General features: G+C 52.3%; 1 long non-coding RNA gene across 1 annotated transcript; it reads left to right on the top strand.

Annotated features, from left to right (window-relative positions):
- Positions 1 to 891: 891 nt before the first annotated feature.
- Positions 892 to 4,211, top strand: LOC115521097. Its single transcript, XR_003970955.1, has 3 exons — positions 892 to 1,112; positions 1,289 to 1,467; positions 3,042 to 4,211. It is a non-coding gene; the product is annotated as an uncharacterized LOC115521097 (long non-coding RNA).
- Positions 4,212 to 24,785: the final 20,574 nt, after the last annotated feature.

The raw sequence follows: 24,785 nt of genomic DNA, 5'->3' as shown, positions 1-24,785 counted from the left end.
CCCCACGAGGCCGTGAGCGTTATGATTCCTGCTTCCCAGTGGCGGAAACGGCAAGAGCCTACCAGAACAGCGTCCTAGGTCCCTCCGGTGAAGTCGCGCTGGGCTCTTAACCCCTATGCCTGTGGGTCTTCGATCAGCAGCCTCAGCATCACCTGGGCTCTTGTTAGAAATGCAAATCCCTGGGCTCCAGCCCAGACCCGCTGAATCAGCAACTGCGGGCTGGAGCTCAGAGACGTGAGTCCTTTTAGGCCTTCAGGAGACTCCGAGGGAGAACACTGCACCGCACCATTCTGTGCTTCGGTTAGGCCCAAATGCCATGCTGTTGTGGCGCATTAAGCCCCGGGCCTTTGCACGTGCAAAGTCAAAGATCATCCTTCGAGACGTATCTCCTGGGTCCCGGAAGTCTTCTCTGGAGCTCTGATCCTTGAGGACACCCCTTTCCGTGCCAACAGAGCATGCTTTGTGTCACTACCTAATAGGGCGCAGCGCAGGAGATCCCGGGTGCTGTTGTATAGGCTCGCACGAGGCTGTACCTTCCTGGAGGGCAGGACTTGGTTGAACTTTTGCCACTTGAATGCACGGCATCGGTGTATGTTTTTGAGCCATCAACATCCACGTTGCCACCCGGTATTTATTGCTGCAATGACCCTGGGTAATAACGAGCAGACCCCGGTGGCACAGGACAATAAACATCAATGTTTGCTCCAAGTTCTGTGGGTCCATGGGGCCTTTCCGCTGACCCGCGCTGGGCTTAGCTCAGAGGCTCTGCTGAACTTGGCCGGGCTCTCTGCACATCTGGAGCTCCACGGGGACAACTGAGAAGAGTTGGCTTGGCCATGAGACTCCTCACGTCCCTCCAGCAGACAAGCCTGGGCTTGTCAGCATCGCGACGGGAAGGTTTGAGAAAGAGAGACAGAATCCCACGGGCTCCTGTGAACAGGGCCACCTCTGACTCACCCTCTTCACTGCAGCTCGCCACAGAGCTGGCCCAGATTCAAGGGCGGGTGAACAGACCCTGCTTCTTGATGGGAGGGGCCGGCAAGCCCCCATCGCAGAAGACGCGGACCCGGGGACCGAATTTGCCGTAAATCGAACACCACTTGTGATACCCAGTAAGTGTCCGAAATCTGTAGGTTTGATTTTGGGGGTTTGAAGGAATGCGTTTTCTCAGTGTGAGGTGGAGAGGGTTATTAAGTGAGGATCCTTTAAAACATCGATTACAGTTTAGGTGACATTAAACTGAAAATCACTGCATAGAGAAATCTTTCATAAATCTATCTTATTCAAGCGATATTCAGTAAGGTACAATTCCCAACCACAAAGTACCCGGCAACGAAGCAATTGGAAAAGTCGTTTGGAGTTGGCTGTTTTGGGACCTGCTACTTGCGAATGTCAGAACGATTTCAAGACTGGCTTCTCGGAGATGGGGCCTGGGAACGGCATGTGGAGGATCTGGAAGAGGGGCAGGTAGATGGAACGGTGGGGTGTGGGCAGGAAGCGCGGAGCCTGGGATTGCCAGTGTTCTGAGCCCTCACGAGGGGGGTCTGGCTGCATCCTGGAGGCATGCGGGGCTCGCTTCTTCTTGGTGGTGGAGGCTGGGTGGGCAGCGTGAATGCCGGTCGTGTGGGACCTACTGGTGAACCCATCGTTGCTAGGAGACGTTAACCCCCGCCGGGTGGGGCAGCTGAATGGAGGGAACTTCATAAAAGCGGTGACTCATGGAGGTGGTATAGCCAGAATCTTCCAGAACTACAAAGCAGAGGGCTGTGTCCTAAGCTCCTCTTGCTGTCACCGTGCACGGGACTTGCCCCGGTCACGTCATTGCTCCAGCCTTGTCCCCTGAAGGGCAGCAAACACCTCTTACTCACATGATGTGTGAGCCATGTTATTGTCTGAGTTTCTTTCTTGCTCTACGAGCAATGATTCATGCATTTGAATTAAAGAGTAAATTAACAACAGCTGCTTCCTTCCCAACAAAAACAAATAAAAAAACCTTTCTCCCTGGAAGGCGGCAAAACCAAGCTGATTTATAATTCTGGGAGGAAAAGGGCCATTCTTGATGGGACACCGAGGCTAAAATGATTAATACGCGGCTGCATGAAACTTCAAAGACCAAACTCAATCCAACCCAAATTAAACCATAACATCACAAAACTTGTGAATGGTAAGAAATGCTAAAAATTTAGGAGGCCAATAAAACCAAGAGAAAATACTCGAATCGTCTCTGACAGAAAAAGAAAACCAATAAGGAAAATAACCCAAAGAAATATTGGTAAAGATCACAAAGAGGGGATTCACAAAAGATAAAAAATGCAAAGGGACAATTAGCTAATGGAAAAAATGTTCAGTGTTGCTGATAACCAAATAAGCTTGAAAAATGAGGCACTTTTAATTTATATTAGAGAGAGGAAATAGGTTAGAACTCCTTGGTGTTGGGACAGAAATGGGGACTCTCCAAAGTGGCCCACGGTCAGCTGCCCGTGTCCTTGTCTCAGCCTTCATGGCAAATGATCGCACATGCGCGGCGGTGTGGCCGGGAAAAAGACGGCTTTCGATTCCCTCCATCGGGTGCCACAGTCAGACACACTGATGCCCAGTCACCCTCGGGCAGGCAGCTTCTAAGGTAATGAGTTTGGCTTCCTCTCTTCCTGCCTTTTGCTTCACACACTTCCTGCCACGTTGTCAGCCATGTTCAACAGGCCTCATCATCCGTGGCAGCAAAATCTACTTCCTGCCAATTCCGCTCTTCTCTCAATTTCTAGGTGTCCCTGCTCATTCTTCTGTCCTTCTTTGGCTAAGCTTCAGTGAGTGAGAGGCATGGTTGGCAGAGGCAGGCGTGACCCAGGATGTGTCGGACGGAGAGCAGAGGGGACCTGACAGGTGGGGTGGGTCCAGAGACCCTCGGAGGACAGAGACATTGAGTTGGGATTCTGAGGGGGGAAGACTGGAATTAGGAAGGTGACGGACACCATGCCGACCGCCAGTGAGTGATTAATGAATCCCACCTCTCATTCTGTCTGCCCTCTCTTGTGTCCCTCCAGCTCAAAATAGAGACACCTTTGGTGACTGGAGCTTTAGGAAGAGAGAAGGCCGGAGAGGCAACAGGAATGGATGTGAAGATACTACAGGCCAAACAGCCGGGGCCTCACTGGAGGAACATGCCTCTTCACTTAGACTGGTCAGGCACAAATTCAGTGCAGCACGGGCAGTGGCCTCTGTCGAAGGTGACAGTCTGGCCGCGATACGTCCGAAGTGCCCCCCTGCCAGCTCTAGACAAGGAACCGTGTCCAGAGAAGGCCTGGCCGCTGGTCGGGTCTCAGTTAAGTGCATATTAGACAAATGCACGGCGGGTTGCAGCCGAGACTTCATGGCAAGTATTGCCCCAGATGCTGTTGGTGACGGCCTCTCCCCCATCCCTTGGCTCCTACATTTCTGTGCAGCCGGTAGACTCCCAACGGCGACCATCTGTATCTCCTTGCCTACGCTGCCCACACGCTGGGTGGGCTGGAAGTGCCGGGGAGGTGCCCTCCCCGCTCAGGCAACCCCCTTAGCCCTGACTGAGGGGAGCTGGTGGATAAATGCCCAGGTCCCTCCCCGCAGCACGGGACGCGAGATAACCCCCGGTCATGATCCCAGATGGCGTCCAGAGTCCCCAGAGCACTGAGCCACAGTAGGAACTTATTTGACAACAGACCCCTTCCTGGCTTTCTGCCTGTCTCTCTCACCGCCCCCTCCCATACCTGTGTGTCCTGTTGTCACCGCCCCCTCCACCCCCCCACCCCCCCGGGCACTGGAATGTATGTCTCTGATTCTACTTCTGGGGGAATCTCCACACACTTCCAAGAGGTGTGGAGCCCCTCGCCATTCCGGAGCCTGAAGTGCAGCCTCCAAGATAACAGTGCTGGGCAGTGAATCCCGGGGGCAGGAGATGCATAGACCAGAGGGCCAAGCCCCCCTGACACTGGCTTTCTTTTCCCTCCCGAGCGCCTTCTTAGGGATTGTCCTCACTTGCTGTTAACCAGACACTGTGTGCCTTTTAGCACAGAGACGGCACAAGGAAAGCGCGTATTTCTATTTAGATCCTCACTAGCAATAATTTAGTGTGACAGAATAGGTCATCCGTCCTTAGTGACAGGAGAGCCGGGAAGCTGTCCATCCTATTCTGTTTTTTCATTACATTTTTTTCAATGTTTACTTTTGAGACAGAGCATGAGCAGGGGGAGGGGCAGAGGCAGAGGGAGACACAGACCCCGAAGCAGGTTCCAGGCTCTGAGTTGTCAGAACCCACGAACCACGAGATCACGGCCTGTGCCGGAGTCGGATGCTTCACCGACTGAGCCCCCCAGGCACCTTGGTCCTATTCTTCATTCTATTTCCAACGCCTAGAACAGTGCCGGGCACAAAGTAGATGCAGGACAAACGTTAGATGAATGCATCAAATTCATCTGCCTCCGAGAATCATACTGTCTTCTAAATAGTGTTTTCAGGTTCTGTATTTTGCTGTGTGTTCTAATGCTGGCCTCGTCTGTAAGTTCTGTGTCACCAGTGTTCCCCGCAACCACAGCTCACAGTGCCTTGGATCCTTTTCTGTGACCAGCTTTCATATGGCCGAACGAATTCTGCAAGGTGTGAAACATTTGTATCAATTTTATTAAAATTCTATTTCTAGTCTTGAGGATTCTTGAGATCTGTTCGGCTCCCCGTGAAGGTGTCAGCTTGCAATGCGTATCACACACACAAAGCAAGAAGTCTTGTGAAGACAGAATCCTCAAAGGGAGTTTGCGTGAGCTCTGGGGACCAGAGTCTCAACTAGTTATCGGTTAAGACCCTCCACGGCTAGGGGACTATGTGTCAATGCCTGGTGGGTGTCCTTAATTGAGGCCGCACAGAATGACAAGATTTTGTTGATGATACTGAGTTCAGGACCACACGGCAGTTACGGTAACGTAACTAAGTACAATCATCTACAACAACCAGGAAGACTCCGTTTCCTCCTCACGAGAGGTCGTGACAACCCTTGTCCCCTGGGGCAAAGGGGGTTGCCTCGGTGCTGACCCGTCTGGTTTTCCCTTCTCCCCATTTCTGCTGATTTTCCCCTCTATGTTTCTCATTGTTTCCGTCCCATACAGACGGTGCTAAGAATACAGCTCTTTTATTTTAAAGCCTCCTTATATCTGCTGAGGAGTAATTTTCAGCCTCAGCTCTAATACAAAAAGCTCAAAGTTCACTTTAAGCAGACATCAATAGATTGCTAGGGGGCTCCTTCCAGGCTGCTCTGTAAGGGTGCTGGCCGTCTGCCCGACTTGTTTTCACCAAAGTAGCTCCGTGTTTCATCTCAGCAAGCTTTGTCGGTGCGTCTGTAGGACAGTCAGTGCGTGTTCCTGGGCTGTGGCGGTCAGAGGGTTTGTGTAATCTGTTTATTCCCTTTGGAAAGACAGGAGTTTCTCGGTTGGGGGTCCCCACTGAGAATGGATCGTTTGTGGAGACGGACGGTGATACCTGCATCCCAGGAATCCCAGCAATGTCGCCCACGATCTGCAGCTTGGGGACTGTGAGGGGACCCCCGCACCCAGGACGGTCTTGTATATGGAAGGGGCCCAATAAGCGTTTGTTGAATGAATGGCCAATGTCCAAACATTTCACGCCCAGGACGGTGTAGGTCGTCTGTTATCTTGTCTCAAAACCTGCATTCAGTGCAAGGGAGTAAGGACATGTCCTCAACAATGTTTCCACCCTCAACAAAGGTTTAATGAACCTCTAATGTGTTCCAGACTCTTAAGGTGGTGGGGGGTCCCTCCCTGTTCTCAGTTTTTTCCATCTACCAAATGGGGAGAACAATATCAGCCTTTCAGGGGAGGGGGCTACGGTGTCCTGGCTGGAGACCAGCGGCCGGGGACTGTCTTCAGTGTCATCTTCTCATCCATCTGACTTGTCTGTGTTCTTTGATTTTCTGGCCACATAGGTCTTCTGATGCTGGGCATTGGACCAGGGGGCACTTTAAAAAAATGTTAATATCTATTTATATTTCAGAGACAGAGAGACAGAGCATAAGTGGGGGAGGGGCAGAGAAAGAGGGAGACACAGAATCCAAAGCAGGCTCCAGGCTCTGAGCTGTCAGCCCAGAGCCCGATGCAGGGTTTGAACCCACGAACCGCGAGATCATGACCTGAGCTGAAGTCTGACGCTCAACCGACTGAGCCACCCAGGCGCCCCGATAATCTGGACTCTTGTGGATGGAATATCAGAGCACAATTGCCCCTAATCCAGGTGTCTTCTCTTAGGTTCCCTGAGAGCCTGAGATAGAGACACGCCTTCCGGAAGTGTATTAGGGAGCACACTTGGGGAGCACTCAGGCAGAGCTGGGTAGAGGGAGAGGTTAGACCTTAACGCAGTCACGGCTGAGGACTCTGCTAAGCTCCGGGGCTGGGACGGCCGTTCAGAGCTGTCTTGAGTCAAAGCAACAGGCTAAGCCTTGAACTTTGCATCAAGCGGTCGCTGGAGACAGGCTGTGCTCAGGAAGGGTGGAACCTTGACGAGACAGCTCGCTGCAGCTGAGGGCCATCGAGAGGCTGGGGGTGGGGGGTGGGGAGAGAGATCATCGGCCGTGACGTCTGCCGCTGGGGAAGGAGTCACTCCCTCTGCCTGTTGGGTTAGTGCCTTTTCTATGGTGGGCGTTCTGGGGTGGGTGTCAGCACGGGGGGGACCAACACCCTCACCCCTCCCGTCCAAGTCCTTGGGCCCATCCCCACGCGCCTGGCCCAGACGTCCTGCCTCCAGTCTGAGTCCCCAGTCTTGCAGTCTCGCACCGTCCGAGCCACTGACAGCCGTCTGCCACGGCCCGCGAGGCCACGCATCTTCCCAGCTTGGCCAGCTTTGCTGCCACACAAAGCGAGCGACTGGGAAGGCGATTATGCCTCGAGGACCTCACTTTCACCTTCAGAAGCGCATTCTTACATCAGTGTTTCCAAAGCCAATCGCCCGAACAACTCCTCCGTCCAGAAAGATACTCTTGCAAAAAAGGGATCTGTGGTCAAAGACAGGTGGGAAACGGTGAACCTAGCAGCTCTTTCTTGGAGACCCAGTTCTCATGAGCATATTAATGATTTGGAGGAACCCCAACAGAGACGTTGTAAATCCATCATATTCATAACTTCCTTTCGTAGAACACACGCTCTCCCTCTCACGGAACCAATATATGTTAAAAACCGCTACCTTTAATTAACCCGCCAACTCCAGATTTTAAAACACATGCTACCCCTGGGCAGGTTATCACACTATACCTCTGCTTTTTGCGTGGATAAGACCATATTTAATATTTTCTTTAAGGACCGGGTGAGTCATGGCAAATAATTGTGGTTAGTAGGAATGGGAGGTGGGCGGGGAGCGGGGGCTTCAGTCAGAAGAGAGAGAGAGCTAGCTATCTGAGAGATGCTTTCTGTGGCTCACCATTTTCTTCTCTGGCCCTCTGCCCGTCCCTCTTTGTTTATTAAAAGCAGGCCCCGCAGACGTTTGTGTGGTGTTGGCAAGACGGAGAAAGACATCTCTGAGCCTGAGATTAGAGGCGGAATTTATAGCCGTGCTGGAAATTGCAGACAACAAACCCCTGCAGTCAGTTACAGGCAGGGCTGTGGATACAGAGGACGGCTGTCCGGGATCGCCCCCGAGACTGCGTGGAGGCCGCAGCCTGGTCATATGCAAAACCGGTCAGGCAGAGGGACCATTAGAACGGAGGCTTCTCTGTCCAGTGTCACCAGAGAGCCAGCCGCAAATGCTCTGTGTATGGAAGCAGACCCATGAGCTGCGTCTCTTCCGCGGGGTCTGCTTCTTGGAATCATCACTGAGATCTCTGGCTGAACACGAGCTTTTCGCGTTGGGTATTATCTCTCTCTCTCTCTCTCTTTTGTCTGAGAGAGAGCATTCTAGATCTGAGGTTAGGCTGGATAGATTTCATTAGCTCTGATAATAGGAACAGAAATCTGTGTCTGCGGAAATAGGCAATGTTCCCAAATAGGGACTCTCTCTGGATCTTAGATCTGTGTGTAAGAGGAGGGAGTGCTTTGGGAAGCATGGTGGGGAACAGAATCCCACGTCTTAGAAATGCACATTTGGACACACGGATGAGCTCTACAACCACAAACACACAACTGTGCCAACAGCAAAGCCCATGTATGAACAGCAAACGCCAAGTGACAGAGGCTCAGGGACACGTCCCAAATTGCATTTAATACGTAGATATAGAGAGAGATCATGTATAATAGGACATGGAGAGATTTAGAGAGATAATATATCATAGGTATTAAGATAAGATTTATGAGATAGCTGTATATAATATGTAGATACAGACCCAGGTAGATATCGATAACCTTATAAACTTCGGTCGGCAGCACAACAACTTTTAAATAAATGTTTACTCTTTAAAGCAAAACTTCAGGCTGTTGTTGCCGTGGGGAAGGGGGGTGGTGAGTGATGAAGAAACACACAAGAGGTAACAGGGACCTCTGTGCTATTAAGGAACACAATACCTCATCTGGAAATTCTCTTCCCACGAAAACACACACACACACACACACACACACACACAAAGACACACACACACAAAGACACAAGGGGCCTTCCATGTGCTTCTGTTCCACCTGGAGTTGTGGGGGGCTTGAAAGCACAGAGCGCTCCTCCCCCAGGCGTGACGGCTCCCCTTCTTTGGAGCACCCTGAAAGAAAAGTGAATTTCATTAGTTTCCTGCACTGCTCAGATCGGTGCAGTAGTCTTTAGCGTGTAAAGAATCCAAAGGTAGAGAAATGCACGTGATGAAGACTTGGGGGCTCAACTTAAATTGTGAACCTCCAGCAGCTGGAAGAGAAAGAGAGAGCAAGACCCGGGAAGGGGCTGTGGTTTGTGTTAACTCCTCGCTGCAAAGTTGCACAGAGCGCTGGGGTGTCCAGGGGCGTATGGGGTTCACGAGAGCCGGGGTGGCGACTAGGAGGAGGGTCTGCTCCACAGGAGCCGGGCGGAGGCATTTCTTTGGTTAACAATTTGTCATGGACGTGATGCCCTTCATCCCACACCAATCCTTCCTGCTCTCGGGCAACGTTTTGTTCAGAGGGCTCCTTCGGAGCATTGATGAATAATAACATCTCTCTTTTACGATAATATTTATCTTCTGTTGAGCACTTACCAAGGGCCATCGGGCTAAGCACACAGTATCACAGTGAGTTCCCGTAGCAACGCCAAAGCCCGCACCTCTATTTCTGGTTTAGTTGAGAAATGAACACGGAAGTTACCCAGCCTGCAGGGCTCGGGGTAACCGGGCTGGGATCTGAACGGGCTCCTGGGATAAGGGTGGGCATCCCAACCGGCGGCCCCAGGCGGGCAGAGTCAGGTTCCCAGGGCGGGCCGATCCAGGAATGAACATTCTGGAATGGAGCCCATGCAAGTCTTTCCCTGCGTGGGTTTCCACACATCAAAGAGTACGGTGTTCCATTTAATGCCTCACGGCCACTGGGGATTGTGCTTCTAGAATTGTTTGCTTCCAAAAATATCAAGCAGAACAGTCAGGAGTGATGGTCCTGCCCTCGCTTCCATCAGATGAGACCCTATTGTGCTGTGACCACGCGTTCTAGTCCCATAACTGCACAGCAGACACAACGCCTGACTCAGCAAGTTGTTGCGAGTGTTGTGACATGCAACCAATTTACGCGGCTCTGTTAATCCTACGACATGAACATTTTGGTGCATAAATCCTCAAGAACCGGTCTGAAAGATTGGGACTAGAGGTCCCTGTTGGCCGAGCGTCTTTTTGGGCTCACGTGTACTGTGTGCCCGTGCCTTTACTCAATCCATGACCTGCTCTGTTCCTTCTGAAGCTCTGGAGTGGACAGAGCGTCCCTGGATCACCAGCTACTTGCGCTGACGATGACCAGATTAGGCCTGGAATGTGCTTCTCTAAGTCATCTAGGCATTTTCAGGTACGCCTCTCAGTTTTCAAATTCATTTAAAAAACGTCTATTTATTTTTGAGAGAGTGCAAGCTGGGTAGGGACAGAGAGAGAGGGAGAGAGAATCCCAAGCACCTCTGCGCTCTTAGCACGGAACCCGACGCGGGGCTCAATCTCACAAACCGTGAGATCGTGACCTGTGCTGAAGTCAGACACTCAACCGAGTGAGGACTGAGCCACCCAGGTGCCCTTATTTTCCAATTCGCTTTTTAAAAATGTTTATTTATTAAGAAAAAAATTTTTTTGACATTTATTTATTTTTGATAGACAGAGAGAGACAGAGCACAAGTGGGGGAGGGGTAGAGAGAGAGGGAGACACAGAATCCGAAGCAGGCTCCAGGCTCTGAGCTGTCAGCTCAGAGCCCGACACGGGGCTCGAACTCACAGACCACGAGATCGTGACCTGAGCCGAAGTCGGATGCTCAACCGACTGAGCCCCCCAGGCGCCCTTATTTATTTTTGAGAGTGTGAGCAGAGGAGGGGAAAGACAGACAGGGAGACAGAGGATCCGAAGCGGGCTCCACGCTGTCAGCACAGAGCCCAATGCAGGACTCCAATTTATGAACAGAGAGATCATGACTTGAGCCAAAGTCAGACACTCAACGGCCACCCAGGCGCCCCTGTTTTCCAATTCATTTTAGACCAACTCATCAAAATCTGGGCACCTCAAGGTGACCACGTGCACATCCCAAGCCTTCAGGGAAGAGAAATAAAGATACCCACGAAGCCCAGTTGTGTTCAGCAGTGACCCCTCCGCCACGTTTCCAGGGCCCGTGTACCCAGCCCCCTCCCAGGAGTTACTGCCCTGAGTCATCACCCCTGATGGCCTGATGCTTCCCCCAGGGGTCTGGTCGAGCACAGGCCTGCCCGGTGGTTTGTGAAGCGTGTGGCCCAAAGCGATCCATCTAGCAAGTGGGACAGGATTATGAACAGAGGGGAGGAGTGAAACGGGGCCGTGGGAGGGGCAACCTGATCGAGCCGAAGGGTCTGAAAGACGAATGGATACACGCACAGAAACGGGGTAAGGCCCGCAGAGGCGCTGACCTCACACGGGAGTTAGGATCTCCCCAGAGAGGATTTGTCTAGCAAATCTGGGGCTCTGCGCTCCAGTCCGTGTCTGGGTTAAGTTACAACCACCACCCGCACACGGAGACTGGACGACACAAAAGAGAGAGACTTCACGTTTGGAGAGCACCACGTCTGGTTTTCGCGCTGTGTCATCGGTGTGAGGGCGTCTAAGCTTCTTCAACGTGGTGATTCCCTTTTTTAGGAGGGGCAGCCGGGACAGGAGCTGAGCGAGAAGTCCGGAGCCGCGCATTGAGCCGATCGGTGCAGCTGGGGGCCCGAACACAGTCTGGTATTGTTTCCCCCTCATGGGAACACTGGACATCCCTGGAGGAGGGCCTGCCTCCCCGCCCTGTCTCGCAGGAGCCTTGCAAGGCAGCCTTTGTCTTGCCGGGCTCTAATTCCCTTTCTGGGAAGCGGGCTTTGAAGGGCTTCCTAAAAGGGAGATTGATTGGGAGGGATTCTGTTCCTTTCTCGATGCAGACACCTGCTGGGTGGGCCCAGCCACTGGGCTCCCGCTGGGTCTGTGAGCCGCTCTCAGCCAGAAAGGGAGCACAGCTCCCTATCTGCAGACCGGGGTCCCCTGCAGGCACGGAACGCACACCCAAGGGGGCCGGGAAAGATGCTTTACCAATGCTGCTGTCTTCCCGTCCCGGGCAGTAACTACTGAAAGGGATTCTGATGGGTCATTTCATCTGAGTTTTGGGTTTGTAAAAAAAAAACAACAAAAAAAACAACTCCCCTTTCCCGTGTCCTGCACGTCCCCTTGTTTGAGACATCAAGATCTTTCTGTAGAGTTGACCCGCGTGTTCATTTTCTTCTCTTCCTTTCCCCTTTCCGCCGGGTGGTTCTGGGCTGTGACACAGCGACCGAAACAAAGTTACACTGTAATACGCCCACGTGGGAAAAATTCAAAGTGTCCAAAAGCATGGTTGTGAAAAGCGGGGTGCTGTCAGCTTCTGGGGGCGGGGGGCCAGAGGTTTATATAATTCAAAGGCTCCCGGCTCAGGAAAAGAACACAGTGAGTGGTGCTGGTGAGTCTCACAAAAACGCGGGTCTGTGTGAGCGCACGGCTGGGACCCCACCGCTACCGGGAGCCCCTGAGCCTGAGCCTTCGCAGTGTCCTGTCTGCTGGGCAGAAGCCCCTTCATGCCCCGTCCCCGCCCCCAGCTCTTCTCTTGTGACACCTGGGACCTCTTTCCAGCGTGTCCTTCCAGAAAAAGTCCGTAGGTACACTAGGTAAATAATATCAGTTTGGACCAACTTTCAGTATATTTAAGGGGCTTATGATACTCACCACGTACATGACACCCACGTCCCTCGCCCCAACCCACACGTCCAAGGATGACTGAGCATCAGAGGAAGTTGGGTGGTTCATCTGTCTTCCCGAAATCTGCAGGTCTGGACCCTCGTACCGTCTGCAGGAACTGAGGTGGGTGGGGGGTGGGCAGTGAGGAGCACGAGGTTTGTTGGGGAGGGAGGTTGTTCAGGGGAGCCCCAGACCCTGCCCGATGCGGACCTTGCAAAGTCCCTGCCAGTCCAGGGGACCCGGCACAGACCTGCCCTTTCGTGTGACCTGTGTGGATAGAAAGCGGGCAAGCCCTTCTCCACGCTGTGCTCGGTCACCGGGAGGGCCACCAGGGACCCCTTGATCTGGGCACAGCCTTGGTGTCCCCGCCCATGCCCTGCAGCGGGCAGCGGGTTCCGAGGGCCCCTGGCAGTTAAAGAAATTTTGTGGTCCTCAGTTTCCTTATCTTTCATGACCTTTTTTCACTGCGCTGTGGGAAGATGAAATAATAATCAATGTTAGGAGCTGAACGGGCTCCCCCCCCCCCCAAATTCCTATGTTGAAGTCTTAGCTCCCAGGGCCTGGGACGGTGGCTGTATTTGAACACATGCCTGTTAGTTTAGCCTTCTGGTGTCTGATGTTTTGCTACAGCAGCACCCCCAAACACATGCAAGGGGGGATTTCGCTAAGCTGTACTTTTATCAAAGAGGGCCCTCCTCCCCTAGCAAAGTCCCACCCGGTTTTACCAGCTTATCAGAACCAGCACACCCTGCCACCCCACCCCCTCCTTGTTGTTCCCGTCCTGGGAGCCACAGGGTGGGGGTGGGGGACACGTGAGGAGCCGTGCCCTCTGCTTCCTAGAGATGGGCTTAGACCTTGGCTGCTTTCTTCCTTGGGTAAAGCAGAGGGACCAAGCTCATCCAATGAGGTTTCCTTCAGAGTATTCTCATCTGTCACCATAAATATTATTCTCAGTGTCATTGTTACTCATGACAGTAAGCTAGCATTTGCACAGCACATTGTGATCTCTGAGTCATGCGCTCGTATGTTATCTGCTCCTCCGAGAGGGCAGGGCAGGTGTTGGGATCAGCCCTTGGCCCACCTGTCTGAGGCCAAGGTCACAGGGCTGCCCAGAGGTCACTGCTGAAGAAGCAGAAGACAGGGGTGTTCTGACTTGCCCCTCTGCTGTCCCCCCTCCCACACCGACAGCTCCTTCTACTTCACGGACTAGACAGATATCCGGCCACAGCCTATCGAGGGCCCAGACACGGGGCATCTATGGTGCTGGTGTGACCAAGGCCCAGACTGCTATTTTCCACAGGTTGGTCTGAAAGGGGGAAGGATAGGACGAGAGATGAGGACCGGCCATGGAGGGGACAACATGGGGTCTGTTCTGTTCCCCCGCTCAGCCCCACGGACCACTTCTGGGCCCTGAGGGATGATGCTACCAGTGCTGCTTCCTGGAGGTGGGAGCGGTGCAGGTGCGGGGCCGGGGGGGACCAGGACCCCAGAACACTCCCCCAGGGGTCCTCGCAGGGAGAGAGCCAGGGGGCGCACTGTGCGGAGACCTCGGGAGGTGCCAGGCATCCTGGGCCTGGGAGCCGGTCAGGGTCGGTGTTCTCACCCGGACCAGCCCCATGTGGGGCCCGCAGGACCACCCCCGTGATGGCCAGAGACATCCTGAGCACAGTAGACCCCGGGGGGCTGCCGGAACTGAGTGGGGAGTTTGGGGGGGACTCGGACCCTGCATCGGAAGAGTGGGAGGGAGACCTGTCCACACACTTTGCTGCCAGTTTTACTGCATTTCAGCCGCCTGGCTGGGCAGGAACCAGGTTATATTGTCAACCAGACGCCCTGTGCTCCCAACAGGCAAGACCGGTAATCAGAACAACGGCCCTTCTTGCTATCACCTCGTGCATCGGAAAGTCACACGCAAACCCTCTCTGGGGGCAACCTTGGGAAAGAAGACAAGCCACCGCTCACACTGCGGAAAGATGTCGGTCAGGCTTCTCCGGGAGTCGTGGCCCCCACACGAGAGCCGCGAAGGAAACTCTCTCCCTCCTTCCCCGACCTCCTTCCAGATTCAGGATCCTCTGGAACCCAATTCCAGTGAGATCGCGGCAACGTTAGGATTCTACTTTTCTGCAGTTTCGGCTCTCTGCTTTGTTATGGGATATCATTTGGATAAACAGAAGGATCAGAAGGAGAGAAGCTTCAAAGGAAACAGAGGCTCCGGTCCCTCTGCAGAGATCACTTGCGTCGTGTAATTAGCGTTGTAAGTCTCCGGTGGGCCCTTCCTTCCCGTCAGAGCCCACCTTTATGTCCTGTTTCTTCACTTAATCATCTTTGCAACTCCCCAGGCTTATTCTCAGTCACAGGAAGGCCGGGGCTGAATACAATATTAAGCTTTACCTTGAGTTAATTGAAACCCAGACCCTGGCCGGATGAGGGCATCACCACGGGAAGACACACGGAGAAACGAATCCTGAGCACGCTGACAGGTTACTAACGGGAATTATTTTTGTAAACTATGCAAGAAGATGTGCTGCATTTCCTTCTTTTTTCTCCTCTTCTCCCCTCCCCCCTCCCCACAGTCTTTGCCTTCCAACCCCTTCGTCCCTCCCTTTCTCCTTGGCTCTGGCCTCGGACCTGCACACACCTTCTCACACCTGCACGCACTCCCCTCATGCCCGCAAGGACACTGGGAACGTTCTGCTGCTGAATGTTGGCCACGTCCCAGGGCTCCTCAGCTGGTCAGAAATCCCGGGGATGCAGCTTAATTCTTAAGGAATTCTCAGGAAACTGAGGCATAGAGGGATGCATTTTCCAAAGGGTACAGAGCTAGTAAAATTCAAACCCGGATGGTTTTATTTAAATGTTTATTTATTTATTTATTTTGAGAGAGAGAGAGAGAGAGCGCGAGTCGGGGAGGGGGCGGAGGGAGAAGGAGAAAGAGAACCCCAAGCAGCCTTCAGGCTCATTGCAGAGCCCGATGAGGGGCTTGATCTCATAGCTGTGAGATCATGACCTGAGCCAATATCAAGAGTCAGATACATAACCAGCTGAGCCACCCAGGTGCCCCAAACCCAGACAGTTTTGAGCTCTGACCTCTTTGCTATGAAAGAAGTGAAATATAGCCTGGCTTTTCAGGCTGGGGCCAACGGGGGATGGTGGTTCTCCTGGGAGCCCTGTGTTGTCTTGGGTTATCAGAGAAATTCAGTGAGACCTTGGAAAAGTTGCCCTTTGAAGTGTATGCTGGAGACCTTGTTGATGGTGTTATCGAGGAGCCTGATGAATGACACCTCACTGACTAGGGTCCGAAGCTGTTGTAAACATGTCCCAGGCTTGTGCACAGGGCTCAGAGTGTGTGAGGGGGGGGCCCTCAGGCTAAGAGCCCCAATTTGATGGGTCGTCCAGAGCCTGCCTGGTTTAGGAGTACTGCAGGCTGGAATGGGCCTCATCCATCCCCAAGAACAAGTGTTGGGGGGTTAAAAACCCAGCCAAGGATGTGTCTTCCACACTCAAGTTCCCCCCAGACACCTGCCTGCCTAGTACACTTTCTCTCACACTTCCCTTCCCTGGCTCCTCTCTTTACTAAGCTTTGTACGGTGACTTCTCGTCCTCCATCTAGGGCCCCCACTCCCACAGCCCATTGGGATAAGGGTCATTGGCTCCCCTCCACCTTACTTGGCCTCTCAACAGAATGTGCCCTAATCTGTTATCTCTTCCTTCTTGAAACGTTCTCCCCACTTGGCTGCTGTAACACTACACTTCTGTATAGGCTGCCACGTATCACAAGATGTGGTTCCTATGGTGACGAGATGCTGAAACTGGGAGAGGATTTATGACATGGTGTGGCTGAAGGGCACATTTCTGGTGTTTTTAAGTGACATCTGTTAGGATGCCCGGTTCGAAGCACATGAAACGAACTCTGGATATTTTAAATAAAAAAGAATAATTCTTAGAAGGCTATGGAAGCTTATGGAATCAGTGGGAGTCCTGAGGCCCAGGCTTGGGAAAGTAGGAGGAAACCAGAAATCACTGGAGGGTTCAGGAGTGAATAAGAGGGAACAAAAGGAGACACGGATAAATGAAGTTTAGAGAATAATAGGTATGGCAAAGTAAGATACGAGATTAGGTCTCTTTAAGAATGGGTAAGGCAAGAACACTTGTGTTGACAGACAGAACAAAACTGGCATGAAAAAGAAGAATTTTTCTGATCATAATGTAATCAAGCTAGAAATTAAAATCAAAGTATCTGGGAAAACCTCAAGTATTGGCAAATCAAACCAGAAGCATCGAAAAAACCATGAGTCGAAAAGGAAGTCACGAGGGAAATTAGGAAATAGTTTGAATTGAACGAAAATGAAAACAGAAAATTTCAAGATTTGTGGGATGCAGCTAAAACAGTGTTGAGAGGAAAATTAATGGCATTAAGTGCTTATATTAGAAGAAAGTTCTCAGATGAATAATCCATGCTTCCACTTTAAGAAATGTAAGAAATTGGAAAATAAAGCAAATTAACCCCAAAAATAGTAGAAGGAAAGAGCTAATAAAGATACAAGCAGTACTGATAAAATTGAAAACAGAAAGATTATAGAGAAAGACCAATGGAACCAATGGTTTTAGGGTTGTTTACAAGACATAGGGTCAGGAACAGGGGTTTGTGTGTATGTATGGTGGGGGTAGGCGAGGGACCTGTGACTAGCTGATGAAGGAATATCTAACTTAATGTTTTATGGGTATAAAATGGTAGGTGGGATGGTCCACTGAGAAGTACACAAAACTCTAGAGCTGGTGAAGAGAGAGGTGACATTTTGGTGTATTTTCTGAAGGCATGAGAATAATAAGTATATTAGTTTCCTACTGCTGCTGTAACAAATTACAATAAACTTTGTGGACTTAACAACACAAATTTACTCTTACAGTTCTGGACATGAGAAATCCCACACAGGTCTTGCTGGGCTAAAATCAAGGTGTCGGTGGGGCTCTGTTCCTTTTGGATGCTCTAGGAGACGGTCTGTATTCTAGACTTTTCCTGCTTCTAGAGGCCGTGCCTAGTCCTTGGCTCAATGTCCCATACCCCATCTTCCAAGCCAGCCGTGTAACATCTTCTAATTTCTCTCTTTGTCTCTAATTGTTGCTTCCATGGTCACATCTCCTTCTCTGACTCTGACCCTCTGACCTACCTCTCATTAGAACCCCTATCATCTCCCCATCTCTGGTTCCTTAACTTCATCACATCGGCAAAGTCCCTTTTGCCATGCCAGGTAGTATAGTCTGGGTTTCAGGGACTAGGAGTGGACATCTTTGGGAGCTCTCATTTTGCCCACTACAGTGCATACTGGAGAACAAGTAAAAGGACTGAGAAGAGCACTGAGGTCCAGCTGAGGCTGGAGACCGTGAACCGCCTGTGGCCCGAATCTCCAATTTAGGACGTTAGGAACTGAGATAAAGAAACTAAGTTGGCAGACTGTGACGCTAGACCAGGATATGGCATTTTTCTGGGAGTGTGGAAAAAGGACAGGGTACAGGGAGTAGGAGTTTTAATAAAATAATAATATATCTGCTAAATGGTGGGATCCGGGCTAGGTAAGCAGGGGCGGAGAATGATGGCAGAAGGGGAGAAATAAATATATCAGATGTTGGTAAAATGCACAATCCAGGGCTTCCAATATGAGATGCTGCATGATAAATGGATACTAGTGACTCAGGAGACACATTCTTAATATAGAGGACTTCCCCTACTTCCATTCCAATAAATATCAATTCATCAGACTCAAAAGCAGAATTTTCTGATAACCTACCTTTCTCCTACAGGAATGTGTTTAATCTACTCTTAACACTCTTCAGAGGTCTTGGAATACAAAAAGAGTCTGCCTTCTAATGCAGTAATTTATCACAGCTGATCCTTGCACTTAATTGTTTTCATCCATCAGATATGATCTGGTCACTCCGACAACTTAACAGAAGTACTATTCGCCAAAAATCAAACAGGTCCATTTTGTTCTCTGTGTTATGAGTAATAACTTAATCTAAAAAGGAATCTGTTTATTAATAGGCTACAGAATATTTTTCCGAACCAAAGAGAAGGACTTGGTGATTGCCAGCCCCGAGGGCAGAGTTACACGATTATGGAGTGTGTGGTTTAGAAAGAAGAAAGATATTGGAATATGCTTGGGGACATCAGAGTGATTCTCTCCAATTTATTTTAATTTTTTTTTTCAACGTTTATTTATTTTTGGGACAGAGAGAGACAGAGCATGAACGGGGGAGGGGCAGAGAGAGAGGGAGACACAGAATCGGAAACAGGCTCCAGGCTCTGAGCCATCAGCCCAGAGCCTGACGCGGGGCTCGAACTCACGGACCACGAGACCGTGACCTGGCTGAAGTCGGACGCTTAACCGACTGCGCCACCCAGGCGCCCCTCTCCAATTTATTTTAAAAATAGGGACTCCTTTTTTGTTGTTGTGTTTTCTCCATTTTAGATGTAGCAGAGTGGAGCTTGAATTTGGATCCTGGAAACGTCACCTGATTGCTGGTGAACGTGGGTGCTTCTCTGCCTGGGCTTCCTCATCTACAATACATAAATAGCAGAAGTATCTACCTTAGCGTGTTACTAACGGAACAACTGAGACAATACTCGTAGATCTCATGGAATAGTATCCGGCATAGATACGTTTGTTCGATAAAACAAATTTGTTGAAATTTGTTCAATAAAAGTCATCTTACAGTGAGATTCACTGGAAAAAGAAATCGTAAATACACGAGAAAAACACTTTGCATTGCTTCAGAACCAAGAGTAACATCTACCTTTTGACTTCACGTAGACGAGAGTTGATCCCTGGTTAGAGTGAAGTGCTCCTGACAGTTTTCTCGGCCTTGTCGGTGTCAGTGAGTTTATTTCCCCTCTATTTGCCTTGGATTGCAGAGAACTGCCCAATTTAAATAACCTCTGTGGATCACCTTCTACTTTGCTAAAAATGGAAACTCCCCAACCCAAAGGCAAATAGCAAAGCTAATTAGGTTATTCAAATCTTTCAAGACTTGCAATCCAGATATCGTCAAGTCGGGATGAGGGATTGGAAAGTGGATCGGGGCAGAGCTGGCTGGTTGACGGGATGGGACAGGAACATGGTAGCCGTGATCCTCCAACACCACAAACCTTTGGAGAGGGAGCAGCCGCTGAGCCGACCAGCCATGGTTATCTGGTGACTCTCGAACTATGCACCATAAGCGGCTGCACTTGGTCACCAGAAATTTCATTAGAGACCAGAAGGTCTGCTGCCGGCCAAGAAGCCAAGGGCAATGTATCAGCTTGCAAGAGCCACCAGGACAGCAGGAGAGTGGCCCCAGGTGTTTGTGAAGACCCCAGGGTTGAGAGGTCCTCCCCCTGCTGTCCCCCATTGTTGTTAAGCCACTTGAGCAAGTTACGCAACCTCTCTGAATCTCAGTAGCCGATCACCCGGCCGGGAGGGTTGTTGGGAATGCCGATGAAAAAGTACATCTTGCTTCGCTGAGTGTGCTTGGAATGTACTCGGGCAGCGAGGAAACGTTCCTTTTCTTTCTTCTCCGCTTCCATCTCTGCCCTGCGCGGCGTGTCCTTGAAGCAGGTCTCGGCCCAGCTACTTCCCCCAAGAATTCGGGAACCATTGTATCAGACAAGGCTGAGCTGTTTCTTTTTTAAAAGGTCGTTAAGGGGCGCCTGGGTGGCGCAGTCGGTTAAGCGTCCGACTTCAGCCAGGTCACGATCTCGCGGTCCGTGAGTTCGAGCCCCGCGTCGGGCTCTGGGCTGATGGCTCGGAGCCTGGAGCCTGTTTCCGATTCTGTGTCTCCCTCTCTCTCTGCCCCTCCCCCGTTCATGCTCTGTCTCTCTCTGTCCCAAAAATAAATAAACGTTGAAAAAAAAAATTAAAAAAAAAAAAAAAAGGTCGTTAACTCGAAGACCTTAGTCCCTGGTTGTGAGCGGGCCATCCCTTGCCTCTGTCGTGGTGTGTGAGAGGCGGGAGACCCGGCGGGATGCCTGGGGAGCCTTCGCTGAGGGCCGGCGGCGGGGCCTCAGGCTCCAGCCACCGCATTGGCAGGCATTATGACAAGGTCAGGGGAGCCACTTCTTCAAGAAAGACCAGGTCCGCTTCCAGAATTCCAGGCACGTTTGCAAATTTCCCGGAACTGCAAGTTCGCTGTGTTCCCTCCTCCCTCAAGGGCAGCGAAGGCCTGTCCGTTCTCCTGCGGGGCTGAGTCCATGGAAATGTCAGAGTGTGTGTGCCCGGGTCCCAGCACCCGGTGACGTTTGCTCTTGTCCTTCCCCACGGCCCTGCTCCTCTCCAGCGCCCATTCCCCCTCTCCCGCTCACTTACCGGGCATCAGAGCCCTGAGCTGGCTGCTGCCAGAGGGCGGTCTGCACGCGGTCACAGGGAGAGGAAAAGAGTCACCTGCTGTGCTTGGAAAGAACACAGTGGCAGGTGTTGGGGACCTACCCGGCTTACTTCATGGCAGCTCTTTTACCCCACTGGTGCCCCATTTAGTGGCGCAAGCCAGATGGGGAGGAGGATCTGTGTCGGTCACTTCCGAGAAGCTTCGACGTTCTCTCTCCAGCCCCGCCGTGGTGGGGACTCCCGATCCAGCTGCCTGCTCACCGCCCCCCCGGGGTCGCTTGTGCACCTGAAACGGAAGTGGCCAAAACCAACCGCTCGGTTTTCACCACACCCCCCACCCCGCTCTGCTTCTCCTCTAGCTCTCCGTGGCATAAGCCAAACATAGGAGTTGTGCTGGGCTCGTGAGCTGCCCTCACCTCTCCCTCCGTAAGCAGCCCCTAATTCTGAAATACGCCCCCGATCTGTGCACGGTCACGCGTCTCTCTACCGCACTGTGACACCGTCTAAGCCTCGCCCCACTCCCCCCCGGATTACGTGGTAACCAACCATCTCAATCGACTGCCCTGCCCACCTGTGACCCCTTCTCCTCCATCAGTGGATAATCTTTGGAAGCAGATGGGAGCCCTCGCCCTCCTCCCTCAAGCCCTGCAGCCAATTTTCTTGCACCCAGATGAAAATCTAAGCCCCTTGCCTCTCGCCCTGGGGGTTTTGTCCCCACCCCCTCCTTCCCTTCTTCCTTTCCCACACTGGCCTTTTGTCTGTTCCTCAGACACTTCAGGCCCCTTCCTGCCGCGCATCTTTACGGTCTTAGAAAGCTCTCTCTCCTGATTGGTTGGTCAGGGGATGGCTCCTTCTGGTGGTTCAGACCCCAGCCTACACGTCACTTCTGCAGGGGGCCACTTTGACCACCAGATCAAAATCCCTCCCTGTTACACTACTTTGTGGCAGGATTGCCCCTATCTGGGTCTGGCCTTTAAAAAATGCGTTGATTAGCTTTGTTTCTGTCTTCTCCCTCGGGCCCACTCTTTTAACATCTCCTGGAGGCGCCCAGGGCCTTGTCTGTCTGGTTCACTGTTACATCCCCAGCAGTCAGAGGAATGTCTGGCTCATAGGGGGCGCCCGGTAAATACTGGTAAATGAATGAATAATTGGGGACAGCAGGCTGTGCTCTCCCTTAACCATGTTTTTGGCTCATTCAGAATACCGGTATGGACTTTGTTCCCGCGAGATTTTGTAGGGCGGGTGTTTCGACCTCACCACAATGGACGTTTCAGGCTGGATACTTCTTTGCGCTGGGGCCGTCCTGTGCCTCGTAGGATATTTGACAGCGTCTCTGACCGTCCCCCGCTAGATGCCGGTAGCAAACTCCCCCCACCTCAGGTTGTGACAACCCAAAATGCCTCCAGACGCTGCCAAATGTCCCCCCAGGGGGCAAACTCCCTCCCCCCCCCGTGAGAGCCATCCCCGTCGCGGGGCCATCGGCAGCTCTGCGTGATTAAGACGCCCATCTCAACGTCGGGTCCCCAGATCAGCAGGGGACCCGTCTGGGAAGTCACTGTACCAGGAAGGTCAGGCCGGGCGGTGGGGCAGGCAGGCCTGACCTTGACCCCAGCTCCCTCACTCAGCAGCTGGTGGGCTGGCTCAGCTTCCGAGGCCACGGGCTTCTTGACTTTGGAGGCGGTGTGCGTCCCCGGGGCCAGCCGGAGATGCGTGGATGCCAGCGCGGAGGGGGCGCAAGGCCACGCGGGGAGGCTGGCCTCGCCTCCAGGGGGAAGCTCTGTGCTGTCGTCGCCTTGTGGTCCCCTTTGCGGACCTGCGTTTCCCGTGCCGCAGACGTGCAGGCCGGGCGGAGAAAGGGGACCCGGTGGTCCCCCGCTGAGCTCCCGGGGCACACCCAGCTGACTCACTGGCTCCAATCCCCCTGCCCCTTTGACGTGCTCGTTCTCTGGTTTCCACAAAGGCCGACTGTGCTCCGAGCAGCTGCGGCCGGTCAGGGCCTCAGGGAGCTGTGGGAAGGGTCGCGGTCCCCATCAGCTGGCAGCTGCGGGAGGTGGCCAAGCATCTCTCTCTCTCTCTCTCTCTCTCTCATCAGTGTTCAGGTCCCCAGCCGGCCGCTCAGCTCTTTTCAGACAGTGACCTCCGAAGCCCTCTGTGGGGCCTAAAATACTTACATCCAGCGATGGGCCCTTGGGAATGTCCGCCCTGATGGGAGGGCAGCTACACGAGCGGGATCTCAGGCGACGTTCAAGCCGGAGAAAGAATAGAAGCCTTGTTCGGTCTTTTCCTGGCATAAAAAAATGTACAGTCACGGCCTACCTAATTAATTAACTGAATTCTAAGGAGATGAGCAAAATTACTGTTAATTAATTTGAAATTAATGTAAATGTATCATGCCTAAAGTATTTGTGTTTCCTGCATCCCGCAGGGCAGGTGATGGAGGCAGGTGGAGTGTGGCTGGGGGACCGTCCGGAGCAGATGGCAGCCAGGCCTGGGGCTGGGGTAGCGTCCACTTGTAGGGCCAGCTCGACGGGCAAGTGTCCGCGGCAGGAGCGACTACTCAGGGATGCCATCAGGACTGAAGGGGCGCCTGGGTGGCTCAGTCAAGCATCAGACTTCGGCTCAGCTCGTGACCTCGCAGTGTGTGAGTTTGAACCCCGCTTCAGGCTCTCTGCTGTCAGAGCAGAGCCTGTTTTGGATCCTCTGCCCTCCTCTCTCTGTCCCTCCCCCACTTGCTCTCTCTCTCTCTCTCTCTCTCTCTCTCCAAAATAAAAATAAATATTAAAAAGAAAAGAAGCGACCTACCAATAGGTTTAGGGTCTTAGGAATGAGGATGTGGCTCCGTGAGGGCGGGCAGGGCTAAAGACCCAGTGTGGTTGGCACGGGACGAAACTCCATTCGCCCAGGACAGCTCACAGGCTCTCTCGTCTCTGACCCCACGCACCCCTGCCTGGTTTCACTTGTTCTCACCGCAGAAGCATCTTCTCCTTGGGGGAAGAAAGTGGTGAGACCCAACTTCACGGACGCCCCTCCTCCCCAGCCTGGCAACCCCAGGAGCCAGTATTTGCTGCCACTGACATACGTACATTAACCCCGGACCCAGTGCTGGGTTTGGCCCCGTGACGGCTTCTGGGGTCCTGGGACTGTGGGCTCCTCTACAACCTGGGGAGCTGGGTTCATTACAGGAAAACAAGCGAAGGTACGAATGTGTCTGCAGCTAAATGCGGCCGCTCCCACCGCCTGATGTGACCACCAGCCACCGCCTGGTTCATCCCCAGGGGAGAGATTCGGCCGAACATTTGACTTGGTTTTGTGTAAATCCAAGAGAGAACACGGGTGCTGACGGATGTTGCGAGGAGGTTTGTGTTGTATTGACTCAGACTGAACTGCTTTGAGACCCGGAAATGAAGGCGGGAACGTGACCCCTCTGATGATTCCCAAGGTGCTTCCAGGAAGCCGCCCAAGGATTTCCATGTCCTCGGCCTCTTCTGTGAGTCTCCTGCTGTTCCAAAGAGTAGCTTGAGGCAGGAAGAGGACGGGTCCAGTGTCTGACCGGGGTTATACGTGCTCTAATATCGACTCTCCTCTTGTCACTAAAAAGTTTAAAAGTGAATGTGTTGCCCATTATGGTTTGAATTGTCCAGACCCATAGGCCCAGATTATGTCCAAGCCTGAACCCCACCCCCCCCAACCCCCAGCCGGAGGATGTGGCCTGATCTGGAAGCAGAGTCAGTGAAAGTACAATTACTTAAGTAGAGGTCATACCGGAGTAAGATGACTCGTTAATCCAATGTTACTGGTGCCCTTATAAAAAGAGAAGACACACACACACACACACAGACAGGAAGCCACATGAAGACTGGAGCAGGGATTGGAATGATGTTGTCACAAGCCGATGAGCACCGGGACCACCAGCACCAAGAAGAAACAAGGAAGGAATCTTCCCTAGAAACTTCGGTGACAGTGAGGCCTGCTGACATCTTGCTTTGCACTCCTGGCTTCCCGGTCCAGTCCTGGGGCCCCGCTCAAAGACTCGCTTCTGCTCGAAGTAATAGAGGTAGTCAGG

The sequence above is a fragment of the Lynx canadensis genome, chromosome C1, assembly GCF_007474595.2.
Source record: "Lynx canadensis isolate LIC74 chromosome C1, mLynCan4.pri.v2, whole genome shotgun sequence".
NCBI classification, from domain to species: Eukaryota; Metazoa; Chordata; class Mammalia; order Carnivora; family Felidae; genus Lynx; species Lynx canadensis.
The sequence above is the reverse complement of the archived record's forward strand: the minus strand, read 5'-3'. Positions and strand labels throughout refer to the sequence as shown.